The 5,980-nt window shown below is 42.5% G+C and overlaps 1 long non-coding RNA gene across 1 annotated transcript; it reads right to left on the bottom strand.

The window, feature by feature from the left end:
• Positions 1 to 492: 492 nt before the first annotated feature.
• LOC127912566 (uncharacterized) lies at positions 493 to 5,386 on the bottom strand. Its single transcript, XR_008083286.1, has 6 exons — positions 5,330 to 5,386; positions 2,882 to 3,010; positions 2,627 to 2,712; positions 1,662 to 1,704; positions 909 to 994; positions 493 to 524 (listed from the first exon to the last, which is right to left on the bottom strand). It is a non-coding gene; the product is annotated as an uncharacterized LOC127912566 (long non-coding RNA).
• Between the last annotated feature and the right edge of the window lie 594 nt (positions 5,387 to 5,980).

Here is a 5,980-nt window from a genome sequence, read left to right as displayed (position 1 = left end):
AACCATATCTCCACCTTAAAACAACCCATGACTGCAACAGAAGAACCATATCTCCACCTTAAAACAACCCATGACTGCAACAGAAGAACCACATCTCCACCTTAAAACAACCCATGACTGTAACAGAAGAACCACATCTCCTTAAAACAACCCATGACTGCAACAGAAGAACCATATCTCCACCTTAAAACAACCCATGACTGTAACAGAAGAACCATATCTCCACCTTAAAACAACCCATGACTGCAACAGAAGAACCATATCTCCACCTTAAAACAACCCATGACTGCAACAGAAGAACCACATCTCCACCTTAAAACAACCCATGACTGTAACAGAAGAACCACATCTCCTTAAAACAACCCATGACTGCAACAGAAGAACCATATCTCCACCTTAAAACAACCCATGACTGTAACAGAAGAACCATATCTCCACCTTAAAACAACCCATGACTGCAACAGAAGAACCATATCTCCACCTTAAAACAACCCATGACTACAACAGAATAACCATATCTCCACCTTAAAACAAGCCATGACTACAACAGAAGAACCATATCTCCACCTTAAAACAACCCATGACTGCAACAGAAGAACCATATCTCCACCTTAAAACAACCCATGACTGTAACAGAAGAACCATATCTCCACCTTAAAACAACCCATGACTGCAACAGAAGAACCATATCTCCACCTTAAAACAACCCATGACTGCAACAGAAGAACCATATCTCCACCTTAAAACAACCCATGACTGCAACAGAAGAACCACATCTCCACCTTAAAACAACCCATGACTGTAACAGAAGAACCACATCTCCTTAAAACAACCCATGACTGCAACAGAAGAACCATATCTCCACCTTAAAACAACCCATGACTTCAACAGAAGAACCATATCTCCACCTTAAAACAACCCATGACTACAACAGAAGAACCATATCTCCACCTTAAAACAACCCATGACTACAACAGAAGAACCATATCTCCACCTTAAAACAACCCATGACTGTAACAGAAGAACCATATCTCCACCTTAAAACAACCCATGACTGCAACAGAAGAACCACATCTCAACCTTAAAACAACCCATGACTGTAACAGAAGAACCACATCTCCTTAAAACAACCCATGACTGCAACAGAATAACCATATCTCCACCTTAAAACAACCCATGACTGTAACAGAAGAACCACATCTCCTTAAAACAACCCATGACTGCAACAGAATAACCATATCTCCACCTTAAAACAACTCATGACTGCAACAGAATAACCATATCTCCACCTTAAAACAACCCATGACTGTAACAGAAGAACCACATCTCCTTAAAACAACCCATGACTGCAACAGAATAACCATATCTCCACCTTAAAACAACCCATGACTGCAACAGAAGAACCACATCTCCTTAAAACAACCCATGACTGCAACAGAAGAACCATATCTCCACCTTAAAACAACCCATGACTGCAACAGAAGAACCATATCTCCACCTTAAAACAACCCATGACTGTAACAGAAGAACCACATCTCCTTAAAACAACTCATGACTACACCAGAAGAACCACATCTCCTTAAAACAACCCATGACTGCAACAGAAGAACCATATCTCCTTAAAACAACCCATGACTGCAACAGAAGAACCATATCTCCACCTTAAAACAACCCATGACTACAACAGAAGAACCATATCTCCACCTTAAAACAACCCATGACTGCAACAGAAGAACCATATCTCCACCTTAAAACAACCCATGACTGCAACAGAAGAACCACATCTCCACCTTAAAACAACCCATGACTGTAACAGAAGAACCACATCTCCTTAAAACAACCCATGACTGCAACAGAATAACCATATCTCCACCTTAAAACAACCCATGACTGTAACAGAAGAACCACATCTCCTTAAAACAACCCATGACTGCAACAGAATAACCATATCTCCACCTTAAAACAACCCATGACTGCAACAGAATAACCATATCTCCACCTTAAAACAACCCATGACTGTAACAGAAGAACCACATCTCCTTAAAACAACCCATGACTGCAACAGAAGAACCATATCTCCACCTTAAAACAACCCATGACTGCAACAGAAGAACCACATCTCCTTAAAACAACCCATGACTGCAACAGAAGAACCATATCTCCACCTTAAAACAACCCATGACTGCAACAGAAGAACCATATCTCCACCTTAAAACAACCCATGACTGTAACAGAAGAACCACATCTCCTTAAAACAACCCATGACTACACCAGAAGAACCACATCTCCTTAAAACAACCCATGACTGCAACAGAAGAACCATATCTCCTTAAAACAACCCATGACTGCAACAGAAGAACCATATCTCCACCTTAAAACAACCCATGACTACAACAGAAGAACCATATCTCCACCTTAAAACAACCCATGACTGCAACAGAAGAACCATATCTCCACCTTAAAACAACCCATGACTGCAACAGAAGAACCACATCTCCACCTTAAAACAACCCATGACTGTAACAGAAGAACCACATCTCCTTAAAACAACCCATGACTGCAACAGAAGAACCACATCTCCACCTTAAAACAACCCATGACTACAACAGAAGAACCACATCTCCACCTTAAAACAACCCATGACTACAACAGAAGAACCATATCTCCACCTTAAAACAACCCATGACTGCAACAGAAGAACCACATCTCCACCTTAAAACAACCCATGACTACAACAGAAGAACCACATCTCCACCTTAAAACAACCCATGACTGCAACAGAAGAACCATATCTCCACCTTAAAACAACCCATGACTGTAACAGAAGAACCACATCTCCTTAAAACAACCCATGACTGCAACAGAATAACTATATCTCCACCTTAAAACAACCCATGACTACAACAGAAGAACCATATCTCCACCTTAAAACAACCCATGACTACAACAGAAGAACCATATCTCCACCTTAAAACAACCCATGACTGCAACAGAAGAACCATATCTCCACCTTAAAACAACCCATGACTGTAACAGAAGAACCACATCTCCTTAAAACAACCCATGACTACACCAGAAGAACCACATCTCCTTAAAACAACCCATGACTGCAACAGAAGAACCATATCTCCACCTTAAAACAACCCATGACTGCAACAGAAGAACCACATCTCCTTAAAACAACCCATGACTGCAACAGAAGAACCACATCTCCTTAAAACAACCCATGACTGCAACAGAAGAACCATATCTCCACCTTAAAACAACCCATGACTACAACAGAAGAACCATATATCCACCTTAAAACAACCCATGACTGCAACAGAAGAACCATATCTCCACCTTAAAACAACCCATGACTGCAACAGAAGAACCACATCTCCACCTTAAAACAACCCATGACTGTAACAGAAGAACCACATCTCCTTAAAACAACCCATGACTGCAACAGAAGAACCACATCTCCACCTTAAAACAACCCATGACTACAACAGAAGAACCACATCTCCACCTTAAAACAACCCATGACTGCAACAGAAGAACCATATCTCCACCTTAAAACAACCCATGACTACAACAGAAGAACCACATCTCCACCTTAAAACAACCCATGACTGCAACAGAAGAACCATATCTCCACCTTAAAACAACCCATGACTGTAACAGAAGAACCATATCTCCACCTTAAAACAACCCATGACTGCAACAGAAGAACCACATCTCCACCTTAAAACAACCCATGACTACAGCAATGCTCTATTTTCCGGCTACCCGGATAAAGCACTAAATAAACTTCAGTTAGTGCTAAATACGGCTGCTAGAATCCTGACTAGAACCAAAAAATTTGATCATACCAGTGCTATCTCACACTTCCTTCAAAAACAACTGATTTCCAGGTTTTACTGCTAACCTACAAAGCATTACATGGGCTTGCTCCTACCTACCCTCTGATTTGGACTACAACAGAACGGTCACAAACCAGGCCTCCTAATTGTCCCTAGAATTTCTAAGCAAAAGCTGGAGGCAGGGCTTTCTCCATAGAGCCCATTTTTATGGACGGTCTGCCTACCCATGAAGCAAACTCGGTCTCAACCTTTAAGTCTTTACTGAAGACTCATCTCTTAAATGACTGGCCCATGGGAAGGTGCAAGGCTCAGAAGAAACGCCCTTGCTGTCTCTGCCTCGGTTCCCCCTTTCCACTGGGAAACCCAACGGGGCTGAGTCATGGGGCTCTCTCTGCCGTCCCTGGGGGGTGCGTCACCTGGGTGGGTTGATTCACTGTTGTGGTCGGCCTGTCACATCTCCCCCCATGGTTGTACCGTGGCGGAGATCTTTGTGGGCTATATCGGCCTTGTCTCAGGATGGTAAAAGATATCCCCAGTGGTGTGGGGGACTGGCAAAGGGGTTATACCTTCCTGTTTGGCCCTGTAAAACAACCCATGGGTGTCCTCGGAAAACAGTGTCTCCTGACCCCTCCTGTCTCAGCCTCCAGTATTTATGCTGCAAGATGTGTCGGGGCTACCATACTTCTCTCTACGGTGTCCTTGAAAAGTGTGCGTTCTCAACCTCGGAGGACCTGAGCCCTAGGACCATGTCCCAGGACTACCTGACATGAGGACTCCTTGCTGTCCCCAGTCCACCTGGCCACCTGCTCCAGTTTCAACTGACCAGCCCTAGGACCGTGCCCCAGGACTACCTGACATGAAGGCTCCTTGCTGTCCCCAGTCCACCTGACTGTGCTGCTGCTCCAGTTAAAACAACCCATGACTACAACAGAACCATTTCAACTGTTCTGCCTTATTATTATTCGACCATGCTGGTCATTTATGAACATTTGAACATCTTGGTCATGTTCTGTTATAATCTCTACCCGGCACAGCCAACAGCCAAGAACCGGTTCCTCTCTAGGTTTCTTCCAGGTTTTGGCCTTTTAAAACATTTACACCCATTGTTTGCTGTTTGGGGACTGTTTCTAACAGCACTTTGAGATATCAGCTGATGTACGAAGGGCTATATAAATAAATTTGATTTGATTTTGATTTGATTTACAACAGAAGAACCATATCTCCACCTTAAAACAACCCATGACTGTAACAGAAGAACCACATCTCCACCTTAAAACAACCCATGACTACAACAGAATAACCATATCTCCACCTTAAAACAACCCATGACTGCAACAGAAGAACCACATCTCCACCTTAAAACAACCCATGACTACAACAGAAGAACCACATCTCCACCTTAAAACAACCCATGACTGTAACAGAAGAACCATATCTCCACCTTAAAACAACCCATGACTGTAACAGAAGAACCATATCTCCACCTTAAAACAACCCATGACTACAACAGAAGAACCATATCTCCACCTTAAAACAACCCATGACTGCAACAGAAGGACCATATCTCCACCTTAAAACAACCCATGACTGCAACAGAAGAACCACATCTCCACCTTAAAACAACCCATGACTACAACAGAAGAACCACATCTCCTTAAAACAACCCATGACTGCAACAGAAGAACCATATCTCCACCTTAAAACAATCCTTGCTGCTTTGCTCTGCATTCTGCAGCCTCCTAACTTCACTAGATGATGCATTTCCCCAGACCACCGAACAATAGTTCACTTGACTCTCAACCAATGCCTGTGTTATTTTCTGAAGGATTTTCCCTGGTAAATATTTAGCTATCCTTCTGATTATGCAGGCTGTTTTAATATTTTTTTTTTTAAAATAGATTAGTTATTTGAGACGACCATGACAAGCAGTTGTCTAGCTGCACTCCCAGTAGTTTCTGCCACTTCTTCAATTTGTACTCCTCCCATACTTAATTGTATCCCATGCTGTTTTGGCCTTTTCCTAGTTGAACAGACCAACATAACTTTGGTTTTCTTGGTGTTTAAAACAAGTTTGTTTTGGCAAACCCATTTCCTGATCATCTCCAAATCTCCTTGCAAAGCTTGCTGTACCCGTT

The sequence above is a fragment of the Oncorhynchus keta genome, chromosome 27 (assembly GCF_023373465.1).
Source record: "Oncorhynchus keta strain PuntledgeMale-10-30-2019 chromosome 27, Oket_V2, whole genome shotgun sequence".
In the NCBI taxonomy this organism is placed as follows: Eukaryota; Metazoa; Chordata; class Actinopteri; order Salmoniformes; family Salmonidae; genus Oncorhynchus; species Oncorhynchus keta.
This window is presented reverse-complemented; position numbering and strand designations above follow the sequence as displayed.